The sequence below is a fragment of the Ursus americanus genome, chromosome 26 (assembly GCF_024610735.1).
Source record: "Ursus americanus isolate L20-20 chromosome 26, mUrsAme1.1.p, whole genome shotgun sequence".
Classification (NCBI taxonomy): Eukaryota; Metazoa; Chordata; class Mammalia; order Carnivora; family Ursidae; genus Ursus; species Ursus americanus.
Window position 1 is genome coordinate 45,288,989 of NC_142152.1, and position 13,491 is coordinate 45,302,479.

General features: G+C 53.9%; 1 long non-coding RNA gene and 2 gene segments (V, D, J or C); all 3 read right to left on the minus strand.

The window, feature by feature from the left end:
- The window catches only part of LOC123793498 (Ig alpha-1 chain C region-like), a 159,256-nt gene that overhangs the window by 49,843 nt on the left and 95,922 nt on the right, over positions 1-13,491 (minus strand).
- LOC123793501 (Ig gamma chain C region-like) overlaps positions 1-13,491 on the minus strand; it is a 131,420-nt gene that overhangs the window by 22,338 nt on the left and 95,591 nt on the right.
- On the minus strand, positions 7,587-12,426 carry LOC123793503 (uncharacterized). Its single transcript, XR_006780016.2, has 2 exons — positions 12,047-12,426; positions 7,587-8,827 (listed from the first exon to the last, which is right to left on the minus strand). It is a non-coding gene; the product is annotated as an uncharacterized LOC123793503 (long non-coding RNA).

The following is a 13,491-nucleotide window of genomic DNA, read 5'->3' on the forward strand; positions in this document are numbered from 1 at the left end:
TATTAATATTTTTTTCAAGCCTACACATCATATTGACCATTGTTACTCTGAATTCCATTTCTGACAATTTGGTTATATCCCTATCCATCAGTTCTGTGGCAGAGGCCATCGTCTACGTTTCTTTCCTCTGCTGGGGGTTCCTCCTCCTTGTCGTTCTGATGAGGAGAGGTTGTGGGGATGTACAGAGCCCAAATTATTGACCGGGACCCAAGAAAGGTGCACTTGCTTTATAGGGACTTTAGGGATGTGGGCTTCTTGATTTTTCAGCCTGCCTTCTGGGGAAGGGGCCCGCCGCGCTGATACTCAGGCAACCCTGTTTGGGCAGAGTTGCCCTGCCCCCGGTGGGGGATGGGCTCAGTGAGAACCGTTTTTTGGGGGCTTTTGTCCTCCAGCTGCTTTCCCTGGCAGCTTTCTGTGTCTCTTCTGAGATTCAGAGCAGCAGTGACCATATCCAAGCCTCCGTCTCAGAACAGAGAGATCACGGTATGCTCTCCACTGTGCTATCCAGGCCACTCTGATTCCGTTTCTTTCGGTGCTGCTACGAACCCGCAGCGTCCCAGGTTGTGCGCCCCACAGCTGCTCTCCTAGTTCTCGCTCCCAGGGCCAGCATGCCTCTGCCCTTTGTGCTGCTACAACCGCCGGCCGCCCCTGGTTTGCACACTTGCTACTGAGCTACAGGTTTCAGTCTGGTGCGGTGTCCTAAAGACCTTTCCCCGTTGCTACTGGTCTGTGAGTCTGTGCCCTGCTCCAGCGCGGGAGGCTTTTGCCTTCCTGGAGCAAGAGCATGGAGGCTCCCTCGCCTTTCCCTTTATCTTCCGATATCTGCCCACAGAATCTTGGCTCTCCACTTCATACCTCGAGACCAACTGCCGGAGGTGTTCTGTTTGTGGAGATCCAGATATATCTTCTTACACCTCAGGCTGATTTCATGGATGTTCAGGATGGTCTGGTAGATATCCAGCTCGACTCAGGGCACCAGTTGAAATAGGGTGTCCTACTCCTCCGCCATCTTTACCCCTCCAAATCAAGCTTTTCTTTTATTGGAACTAACTCGAGAGAGCCTCTGTTCTTGTTAAAAGAAGGCGTTGCTACAGTGTAGGGTGTGAAAATCTCAGGTGTGACCCCTGGCTGTCAGGTCAGGACAGGGCTGCACCCCTCCCATGGGGTCCTGGAGAGGACGTTGTCTTTTCTTTTTTTTTTTTCCATTGGATATTTTTTCCTGATTTGTCAAAGATTAGTTGACTATAGAGTTGAGGTTCCATTTCTGGAGTCTCTATTCTGTTCTAGTGATGAATGTGTCTGTTTTTGTGCCAGTACCATGCTGTCTTGGCGATCACAGCTTTGTAATAGAGCTTGAAGTTGGGCAACCTGATGCCCCCAGCTTTGTTTCTCTTTTTCAACATTTCCTTGGTGAACTGGGGTCTTTTCTTATTCCATACAAATTTTAGGGTAGTTTGTTCCAGCTCTGTGAAAAATGTCAATGGTATTTGGATAGGGATTTCACTGCAAGTGTAGATTGCTTTGAAAGGGAGGATAGACATTTAAAAATGTTTATTCTTCCAATCCATGAGGAATGTGTTTCCATCTCTTTGTATCTTCCTCAATTTCTGTCATAAGTTTTCTGTAGTTTCTAGAGTATAGATCCTTTACCTCTTTGGTTAGGTTTATTCCTAGGTATCTTATGGTTTTTGTTGCTATTGTAAATGGAATCAATTGCTTAATTTCTCTTTCTTGAGTAACATCGTTAGTGTATAGAAAAGCAACTGATTTCTGTGCATTGATTTTGTATTCTGCCACATTGCTGAATTGCTGTATGAGTTCTAGTAATTTGGGGTGGAGTCTTTTGGGTTTTCCACATAATGTATCATGTCATCTGTGAAGAGAGACAGTTTGACTTCCTCTTTGCCAATTTCAATGCCTTTAATTTCTTTTCGTTGTCTGAGTGCTGAGGCCAGGACTTCCAGTACTATGTTGAACAATGGTGAGAGGAGGGATCACTGTCGTGCTCTGACCTTAAGGGAAAAGCTCTCAGTTTTTCCCCATTGAGGATGATATTACTGTGGGCTTTTCATGGATGGTTTTCATGATACTGAGGAATGTTCCTTCTATCCTTACACTCTGAAATGTTTTTTTTTTAATTTTTAAATTTTTATTTTTTTTGATGTAAAGTTCGATGATTCATTAGTTGCATATAACACCCAGTGCACCATGCAATACGTGCCCTCCTTACTACCCATCACCAGCCTATCCCCATTCCCGCACCCCGTCCCCTCTGAAGCCCTCAGTTTGTTTCTCAGAAGAGTTTTAATCAGGGAAGGATGCTGTATTTTGTCAAATCCTCTTTCTGCATCAATTGAGAGGATCATATAGTTCTTGTCTTTTCTTATATTAATGTGGTCTATCAAGTTGATTGATTTGGGAATGTTGAACCACCTTTGCATCCAAGGGATGAATCCCATTTGGTCATGGTGAATAATCCTTTTCATGTACTGTTGGATCCTACTGGCTAAGATCTTGTTGAATATTTTGGCGTCCATATTCATCAGGGATATCAGTCTGTAATTCTCCTTTTTGATGGCGTCTTTGCATGGTGTTGGGATCACGGTAATGCTGTCCTCACAGAACGAGTTTGGAAGTTTTCCTTCTGTTTCTATTTTTTGAAACAGCCTCAGTAGAATAGGTATTATTTCTTCTTTAAGTGTTTGGTAGAATTCCCCTGGGAAGCCATCTGGCCCTGGGCTCTTGTTTTTTGGGAGCTTTTTGATCACTGCTTCAGTTTGTTACTGGTTGTCAGTCTGTTCAGACTTTCTACCTCTTCCTGTTTCAGTCTTAGTAGTTTATAAGTTTCCAGGAAGGCATCTATTTCTTCCATGTTGCTCAGGTTGTTGGCATATGGTTGCTGGTAATAATTTCTAATAATTGCTTCTATTTTCCTATTGTTAGTCGTGATCTCTCCCCTTTCATTCATGATTTTATGCGTTTGGGTCCTTTCTCTTTTCTTTTGGGTAAGTCTGGCCAGAGGTTTATCGATCTTACTAATTCTTTCAAAGAACCAGCTTCTAGTTTCGTTGATCTGTCCTACTGTTTTTCTGGTTTCTATTTCATTGATTTCTGCTCTAATCTTTATTATTTCTCTTCTCCTGCCTGGCTTAGGTTTTATTTGCCATTGTTTCTCCTGCTCTTTTAGGTGTAAGGTTAGCTTGTGCATTTCAATTTTTCTAATTTTCTGAGAGAGACATGGATGGGTATGTATTTCCCTCTTAGGACCACCTTTGCAGTATTCCATAGGTTTTGTACTGAAGTGTTTTCATTGTCATTAGTTTGCATGAATTGTTTAAGTTCTTTAATCTCCTGGTTGATCCAATCATTCTTTAGCAGGATGCTCTTTAACTTCCAAGTGTTTGAGTTCCTTCCAAATTTCTTCTTGTGGTTGAGTTCCAGTTTCAAGGCATTGTGGTCTGATAACATGCAAGGAATAATCTCAATCTTTTGGTGTTGGCTGAGACCCGATTTGTGACCCAGGACGTGGTCTATTCTGGAGAAAGTTCCGTGTGCATTTGAGAAGAATGAGTATTCTGTTGTTTTAGGGTGGAATGGTCTGCATATAACTATGAAGTCCATTTGGTCCAATGTGTAATTCAGAGGTCTTGTTTCTCTGTTGATTTTCTGCTTAGATGATCTGTCCAGTGCTGAGAGGGGAGTGTTAAAATCTCCTACTATTAAAGTATTATTATCAATATGATTGTTTATTTTGGTTAACAGCTGACTTACATAGTTGGCTGCTCTTATGCTGGAGGCATAGATATTTACAATTGTTTGATCCTCTTGTCGGAGAGACCCTTTAATATTGATATAGTGTCCCTCTGCATCTCTTAATACTGCGTTTGGTTTAAATTCTAACTTGTCTGATATGAGAATTGCTACCCCAGCTTTCTTACGAGGTCCGTTGGCATGAAAAATTGTACTCCATCCCCTCACTTGCAGTCTAGAGGTGTCTTTAGGTTCAAAATGAGTCTCTTGTAGACGGCATATGGATGGGTTTTGTCTTTTTATCCAATCTGCAACCCTGTGCGGTTTCATGGGAACATTTAGTGTGGTCACGTTGAGAGTAACTACTGAAAGATATGTATTTATTGCCATCCTATTGTCTGTACAGTCCTTGTTTCTATGGATTGTCTCTATAAATTTCTGGTCCATATTACTCTTGGGGTCTTTCTTCTTTGATAGAATCCCCCTTAATATTTTTTGCAGGGCTGGCTTGGTGGTCACATATTCTTTCAGTTTCAGGCTGTCCTGGAAGGTCTTTAACTCTCCATCAATTCTGAATGACCACCTTGCAGGATAAAGTATGCTTGGCTGCGTGTTCTCATTTAATACCCTAAATATGTCTTGCCAGGCCTTTCTGGCTTTCCAGGTCTCTGTGGATAGGTCTGACATTATTCTGATGTTTCTCCCTCCTTAGGTAAGAAATCTCTTCCCCTTTGCTGCTCTCAGGATAGCTTCGTTGGTTCTATGATTTGCAAGTTTTACTATTATATGTCAGGGCGTTGGTCTGTTCTCTTTGATCTTGGGAGGGGTCCTCTCTGCCTTTTGGACACGAATGCTTGTTTCCTTCCCCAGATGAGGGAAGTTCTCAGCTACAATTTGCTCAAATATATCTTCTAGCCCCCCCTCCACCCCCTTGGGGATCCCAATAATTCTGACAGTGGACTGTTTCATGGCCTCATTCATCTCTTTAAGTCTGTTCTCATGGGCTTTTACCTGTTTATCCCAGATCTCCCTGGCTTCGTTCTTTTCTATCAGCTTGTGTACTAGATCACTAATTCATTTTTCTGCCTCATTTTCCCTAACTGTTGGAATATCCAGTTTAGACTGCATCTCATTCATAGCGTTTTTATGTTTGGTCTGATTAGATCTCATTTCTGCCCTTAGAGATTCTATATTGTCACTAATGGTTTTCTCAAGCGTGGCCATTGACTTCATGATTACTATTCTGAAGTCTATCTCTTACATCTTGCTTATATCCATATCCATTAGGTCTGCGGGAGAGGCCACTGTCTCTGGTTCTTTTCTTTGTTGGGAGTTCCTTCTCCTACTCATTTTGTTGAGAGGTGGTTGAGGGAATGTGCAGAGCCCAAAATTCAACCACGACCGGGCAAGATGTGCCCTAAAAAAGTCTGGAGTGGTCAGAAGCCACCGCTGAAAAAGCAAAGCCAAAATGAAACCCAAGAATAACATTCATAAAATTATTTTTTTTTACAATTAAAAATAAAAAAAAGGAGAAGAAAAAAAGAAAAAAAGAGAAAAAGGGTTGGTGAGGGGAGCAGGGTCTATTATCTCTCAGTGTGGGCGAGGTGCGGTGTTTACGTTCTTCCTGGGTGTATTTTGTTCTGTTTGTTAGAGGACACTACTTCCCAGAGTTACAGGGAAAATAAAAGTGGTGTATATATAAAGATAATATACATAGGGAAAAAAGCACTATATTGAAGCATGGATCTCTATAAAAAATAGAGGTGTGAAAAAAAACAAGGTAAAAAGTACTACGAAATATGTTATTTTAAACATCTAGTTGAAATGAGAAAAGGGTAAAAAGAAAAAATCAGAAGAAACATAAGAGAAAGAAGAAAAAGAAGAAAAAGAGTTGTATCTGAAAAATACACAAGCTGTGAGGAAATACCTGGAGCTCAATATACTATTTTCCCCTGGTGTTGGGGTTTTACAGTTTTGTGGGGGCCCCCGGGTTGGCGTGTTCTTGTTCTTCCAGCCCATGTTCTGGAGGAGGGGCCTGCTGCGCTGTTTCTCAGGCAACCCCGCTTGGGCAGAGTTGCCCTGCCCCCGTGTGTGTGGGGGCACTGGGCTCGCTGGAAACTGGTGTTCTGAGCTTTTGTTCTCTGGCAGCTTTCCGTGCTTTTTCTAAGGAAGAGACCAAAAAAATGGCTGCACGCAGACCTCTGTCCCAGAAGAGAGAAATCATGGTGTGCTCTGCTCTGAACCCTCCAGAGCACACGGTCCCCGTTTTCATAACCGCTGCTGAGAACTGCAGCCTCCCGCGGGCAGTGCGTGCCCACAGCAACCTCCTCAGCCGTCGCCCCACCAGCAGCACTGTCTCTGCCCTTTGTGCTTCTAAAACTGCGAGCGGTCCCGGTTCCGGAGCACGCCCCACAGGTCCTGGATCATGTTTGAGCACTATTAGAAAGCCATTCCTGGCCCTGCCGCTCTGGGAGTTACCGCCCGGCCCCCGGTGTGGGATGCTTTTGCACTCCAGTGTTATATCACTGTCCGGGGTCGGCTTGTGGCGGATCCGTCCCCCTTCTGCTTATCTTCTGATATCGGCCCACAGATTCATGACTCCTTCCTTCCTATCTTGGGATAGGGGGTGTTTTTCTGTGTGTAGAGATCCAGATATATATTCCTACATCTCAGGCTGTCTTTGTGGGTGTTCATGATGGTTTGCTAGATATCCAGCTAAATTCAGGGGACCGGTTGAAATGGAGTCCCCCACTCCTCTGCCACCTTGCCCTGCCCCACTCTGTGTCTCTATCTCTTACCTCCCATCTCCCTCCCCCTGGTTCTGATACTCTGGGTCTCTATCTCCTACCCGTCTTCAGTGTTCTCTTGGATCCTCATGGTAGGACAGCATTGGAGGGTCTCAGGTGGGAGCCTCAGGGCCTGGTGGGTGGTAGTTCTCAAAGAGTGGGCATTCTCGCCCCGAGGGCGAGGGCACAGTTGTGCCAGTGCCTGTTGCTCAGCCAGGAGAGCATGGGGTCCACCTGTTGTGGGAGATCCTGGCATTCGCATGTGGGGGGGTGGGATGGAGGCTGATGTGTGGTCCAGGGGATGGGAGTGGGGGTAGCCCTGGGACCGAGAGGAAGAGGGGGCTGGGCAGGCCGCGTGGTCCATCGGCAGATTGGCTTCTAGGTAGATGTGTAGGGCGAAGGGGATGGAGGGTGTGGAGTGACCCTAAGAACGGCAGCCTGGAGCCCCCAGGGTCCCTGAGGGCTGGAATGTTCTCCCGTCCCACAGCTGTCCTAAATTGTGCCCCCAAATTCGAGTCTTGAAGCGCTGACCCCAGGACCTCAGAATGGGACAGTATTTGGAGATGGGGTCTTTGGAGAGGTGATAAGGTAAAAGGAGGTCATTAACCAGCCCAGTGTGGCTGGTCCCCAGTGCGGCCTCCTGCTCTTGTAAGAGCAGACGACGAGGACACAGACACACACGGAGGACCGGCCACGTGAGGACAGGGGCAGAGACCCCAGGAGGCGCCCGCTCTGTGAGGCCTGCCTCTCTCCCTGCTAGCTCCCAGGATTGTGGAAACAGACACGCATGAGGTTGAAGCCGCCAGACTGTGGCTCTTTTGCCCGGCAGCCCGTGCTGACTAATGCACACCTACCACGTGTCTCTTGCTTCTGTCCACGGCCCAGGCGGCCCCTGGCCCTGCACTGTTCCCGGCTGCCTTCCTCACCCACTGGGAGCCCAGAGCTGTGGGGTGCTGGCCCCCCACGGCGGGAGGGAGCCAATGCACGGCGCAGCCAGGCCGGGCATCCCACCAGGCGCATCGACAGAGGAAGACTTTCCCCAGCGAGTGCTGGAATTTTTAGGATGTTTTATTGTCATTAAAGAAAGGGAGAAGCAGCAGTAAAGGACATTATCGCGCTCCAGAAATTTCAGGAGAAGAAAAGAACTACCCAAGCTACAGCAGTGGGTTTCCTTTGAGTGGTGGGTGTGCATTCTCTCCCAGGGGGCATGGGGGCTCCGCTTCTCCTGCCCTGCACAACCGTCTCTCCCATGCAGGGGCTCCGACCTGGCACTCGCTCTAAGCCCGGGCGGAGATCGTCCTGGGGGTCCGCCTGTCTCAGGCCCCGAGGCTGCGGGCACTCTCTGGTCATCTTGTCTCTGCCCCCATTTCCCCGGAGCAAGCAGGCGTTCCTGCCCAGCGTGCCTCGGGGCCGGGCCACAGGACGGTGCGGGCTGGGCCTGCTGTCCTGGCCTCCCAGCACCCGTCCACCTCTGTGCACCGAGGCTGCGTCCCGCCTGCCTGGCGACCAGGTCAGCAGGTGCCTCTGCAGGAGGCCCATCTGGCTGCCGTCACTCCTTCCCCAGATGGTGCCACCTGTCCCTGGGGGCTCCTGCAGTGGCCGCAGGCCCGGGGCCTTTTCCGCATGATCTCCACTGGTGGAGAAGGTCTGACTGACCATTCGTGGCACGTCGGAAGCTTCTCTGTGGGGTGATGGTGACCCGTGGCTTCCTCAGGATCTGAGACAACGTGCCTGCTCTGGGGGTGTCCTGCCCTCTGGAGCCTGGCCGGGACGGGGCTGCACGAGGTCGGTCCCAGCCAGCCAGACCCTGGGATCGCGGGCCGTCCACCTCCTCCAGGATGACCGCGGATGCCGAGCCCGGGGCCGTCCCGGTGAGGGCCATCCTGCCCTGATGGCTCGGTGCGGCCCCAGCCGTATCTCGGTGGCTGCTTGGGAGGAGTCAGCCGGTGTCCGTCAGCTCATGTTGGGGGCACAGCCTGCTGTCGCGTTGATCCTCCAAACGGGGGGTCAGGGGCAGGGTGCAGCCCACGGTGTCCACGAGCCCGGAGGGTGGAGTTGCAGGCCCAGGGTGGCGGTGGTGACAGAGGGTGGTGAGGTGGGAGGGCAGAGGAGCAGGCCTGGCAGCAGGCCGAGCGGCATGAACGGATGCAGCCGGTTCCTGTGTGGGGTCGAGGGCAGCCCTGGACACCTGCTGCAGAGGGCCGGCCCTAGGCCCCCTGCCCGATCATGTTCCTGTAGTCGGGGACGATGGTGCGCTTCAGCTCCACCACCGAGGAGAAGATCCACTTCACCTGCAGCGGGCGGGCCAGGGGGTGAGCGAGGCCTGGACCCCACGGACCGCCTCCCGCCAGAGCCTGCCACCCACACCCGGGACCGCGAGAGTGTGTGGGGTGCCTGGTGGGGAGGGCACGGGGACAGCGAGGGGGCAGTGGTGGGCAGCGGGGGGACAGCGGGGGGCAGTGAGGGGCAGCGAAGGGACAACAAGGGGACAGTGTTGGGGAGCGGGGGACAGCGAGGGGCAGCAATGGGGCAGCAGGGTGATAGTGAGGTGGACAGCGAGGGGGCAGCGGGAGGACAATGGGGGGACAGCAGGGGGTAGTGGGGGGATAGTTGGGGGTAGCAGGGGGACAATGGTGGGACAGTGAGGGGACAATGTGGGCACAGCGATGGGGCACTGAGGGGAGAGCAAGGGGGTAGCTGTGGGACTGTGGGGGCACAGAGGGGGGATAGCGGGGGGATTGGTGCAGCTGTGGGACAGTGGGGGGCCAGTGAGGGGCTGCTGTGGGACAGCGAGGGGACAGTGGTTGGCAGTGGGGCCAGCAAGGGGGCAGTGATGTGGACAGCGAGGCCAACACGCGGACAGCAGGGGGAGAACAAGGAGGCAGCTGTGGGACTGCAGGGGGACAGAGGGGGGACAGCAGGGGAATTGCCACTGGGCAATAAGGTGGAGAGCGTGGGGACAGTGGGCGGGCAGTGGGCGGACAGTCAGGGGACAGCAGGATGCAGTGGGGGGACAGCGAGGGGGCAGCGGGGGGACAACAGGGGGACAGCGAGGGGACATCAAGGTGGAGACAGCGATGGGGCAGCAAGGGGGACAGTGGGGGGACAACGGGGCCACACAATGGGGCAGTGAGGGGACAGCAAGGGGGTAGCAAGGGGGCAGCGGGGGGGACAGTTTGGGGACAGCAAGGGGTCAGTGAGTAGTCAGTGAGGGGTCAGTGGGGGGACAGTGAGGGGGCAGCGGGGGACAACGGGGGACAGCGAGGGGGCAGCTGTGGGACTGTGGGGGGATAGAGGGGGGACAGCGATGGGGCAGTGATGGGGCAGCTGTGGGACAACAAGGAGGCAGCATGGGGGCAGCGAGGGGACAGTGGGGGACAGTGATGGGGCAGCGAGGGGGACAGCAAAGGGGCAGCGGGAGGATGGTGAGGGGACAGCAGGGGGACAGCAAGGGGCCAGTGGGGGGATAGTGATGGGACAGTGGGGGGACAGCAGGGGGCAACGAGGGGGCAGTGAGAGGGCAGAGAGGGGAACAGTGGGGGGACAGTGTGGGGAGAGGGAGTGGACAGCGAGGGGTTAGTGAGTAGTCAGTGAGGGGACAGTGAGGGAACAGTGAGGGGACAGTGAGGGGGCAGTGAGGGGACAGAGAGAGGACATTTTTGGGTCAGTGAGGGGACATCAGGGGCAGTGAAAGGGCAGTGAGGGGGCGGTGAGGGGGCAGCAAGGGGGCAGTGAGGGGACAGCGAGGGGACAGTGTGGAGAGAGTGAGGGGACAGCAAGAGGACAGAGATGGGACAGTTTTGGGTCAGTGAGGGGGCAGCGAGGGGACATTTTCGGGTCAGTGAGGGGACAGTGAAGGGGCAGCAAAGAGGCCATGAGGGTTCAGTGAGGAGAGACTGAGGGGATAGTGAGGGGACACTGAGGGGACAGTGATGGATGTCAGGATAGCGAGGGGGCAGTGAAGGGACAGCAAGGGGATGGGGAGAAGTGTGGGGGCAGCTAGGGGACAGGGAGGGGATAGCAAGGGGTCAGTGAGGGGGACAGCGAAGGGGCAGCGAGGGGGCAGTGAGGGGTCAGTGTGGGGATAGTGAGGGGACAGTGTGGGGACAGTGTGGGACAGCAATGGGAGAGTGTGGGGTGTGTGTGGGGACTGTGGGAACAGCATGGGGACAATTTGGGACAGTGGGCCATAGTATGGGGACAGTGTGGGACATCGAGGGGACAGCAAGGGGGCATTGAGGGGTCAGTGTGGGTATAGTGAGGGGGCAGTGTGGGGACAGCGAGGGGACAATGAGGGGGCAGCGAGGGGGCAGCGAGGGGGTAGTGAGGAGCAGCAAGGGGACAGTGAGGGGTAAGCGAGGGGACAGTGAGGGGTAATCGAGGGGACAGCGAGGGGACAGTGAGGGGTCAGTGAGGGGTCAGTGTGAGGAGAGTGATGGGACAGCAAGGGGACAGTGAGGCAGCAGTGAGGGGTCAGAGGTGTGGGAGAGTGAGGCGACAGTGAGGGGACAGCAAGAGGACAATTTTGAGTCAGCGAGGGGGCAGTGAGGGGACAGTGTGGGGACAGTGTGGGACAGCAATGGGAGAGTGTAGGGTGTGTGTGGGGACTGTGGGGACAGCATGGGGACAATCTGGGACAGTGGGCCATAGAATGGGGACAGTGTGGGGACAGTCTAAACTGCAATGGGACAGCATGGGGATAGTGAGGGGCCAGTGAGTAGACAGTGCAGGGTCCATGTGGTGACAGAGAGGGGACAGTTTTGGGCCAGTGAGGGTATAGTGTGGGGACAGCGTGGGGTTAGTGTGGGAACAGCATGAGGATAGTGTGGGGACAGTGTGGGGATAATTTTAGGTCAGTGGGGTCAGCATGGGGTCAGTGTGGGGACAGCATGGGGACATGTTGGGATAGTGTGGGGACAGCGTGGGAACAGCATGGAGACAGCATGAGGACAGCACAGGGACAGCATGGCGACAGCATGAGGACAGCATGGGGACATGTTGGGGCAGCGTGGGGACAGTGTGGGGACAGCATGAGGACAGTGTGGGGACAGCATGGGGACAACATGAAGACAGCATGTGGACTTTGTGAGCACAGCGTGTGGACAGTGTGTGGACAGCATGGGAACAGAGTGGGGACAGCGTGGGGACAGCATGGGGACAGTGTGTGGACAGCGTGGGGACAGCATGGGGACATGTTGGACCAGCATGGGGACAGCATGGGAACAGCAAGAGAACAGCATGGGAACAGCATGGGGACATGTTGGGACAGCGTGGGGACAGTGTGTGGACAGTGTGTGGACAGTGTGTGGACAGCATGGGAACAGCATGGGGACATGTTGGGACAGCGTGGGGACAGCACGAGAACAGCACGAGGACAGCGTGGGGACAGCGTGGGGACATTTTGGGACAGCGTGGGAATAGCACGAGAACAGTGTGTGGACAGTGTGGGGACATGTTGGGAAAGCGTGGGGACAGAAGGCCGCAGTGAGGGGACGTGTGGGGACGCCCACCTTGAAGAGGGTCACAGTGGCACTGTAGCACACGCTGAGCAGGAAGAGGGTGATGAAGATTGAGATGGTGGTCCACAGCCCGTCCAGCTCCCCGTCCTGGTCCTCGGCACAGCTGTCGTCCAGGAGCAGCTCTGGACAGGAAGGGGGTGGTCAGTGCCGTGCCTGCCCGTGGGGGTGATTCCCTGGGGGACAGTCAGAGCCCTCTGCAACCTCAGGGTCCAGCCTCAGCACCCCCAGCTCTCCAGCTTGGGACTGGCCAGTAGGGGACCCCCTCCCTCTCTGCTCTGCCCTGTGCTGGGGACCCCTGGGGGAAGGCGCCCTGACCGCCTCGTGGCCTCTTCCCCTGGGGGCCAGGTCCAGAGGGTGGGAGGGTCAGCAGAGTCCAGGGAAGGGCTGGTCAGTGTCAGGGAGTGTCCTTGAGAATGAGTAGGTGGGGGTGTCAGGACAAGCTGGGTGTGGGGGTTTTGTGGGTGTTGGGAGGGGTGCAGGTGCCCTGGGGTAGAGGAGGGCTGGTCAGTGTGGTCAGGGTGTGGATGAGCTGCTGAGCAGCTGATGGGTGTTGGAGGGGGTAGGGAGCAGGCTGGTGTCCATGGTGAGGGTTCCCGAGACCGGCTCTGGTCTGGGCCCATGCCGGTTGTCCCGTGTGAGGCCCAGTGTGTAAGGCCTGTGTGCATGGACGTGCGCGTGTGAGTGTGCACCCATGTGTGTGTGCATGTACAACCACATGTGAGTGTGCACGTCATGGTGTGCACACGTGTGCATGGACATGCATGTGAATGTGTACGCGCATGTGTGCATGGACACACGTGTGTGAATGTGTGTGAGTGTGCACCCATGTGTGTGCATGGACCCGCATGTGCATACGTGTGAGTGTGTGTGTGCGTGCAGGTGGCGCTGCTCAGCGGGACAGGCTTGTTTTCAGTGGGTGTGGACTCAGCGTCCAAGTGGGCCTCTGGGGTGGTCCCTCCCCTGGGTACGCAGGGCCCCCTGCCTCTGCACCTCTGGGGTTTGAGGAGGAGTGTCCCCACGAGTGGACAGGCCTGGCCCCAGGCAGGATGAAGCCAGGCAGGACCCCCGCACTTGAGGGAGGGTGGGGACCTGTTCGTGGAGTGCTGAGGGCAAAGGAGGGCCTGTCCCCACACACGGGTCAGGCACGGCTACTGCATTGGCACAGAGCTGGCACACAACGTCTCAGGAGGCCCAGGGGACAGGGGGCCCAGGGCAGGAGGACAGGCCAGCATCCCACAGCTTGGGCTGGTACAGAGGTGGGAAAGAGCGTGCGCTCATTTCCCTGGGGGCTCTGGAGGGGCTTCTGCAATCCCTGTCCACACCCTCCAGCCCTGGGTAGCCCCTGGCCTGAGGGACGGCCCGGAGCGCCTGCCACCTCTGAGAAAGTCCCCTCTCCTGCCTCAGGCAATCCTGGCCACACGCTGTGGCAGCCTGTG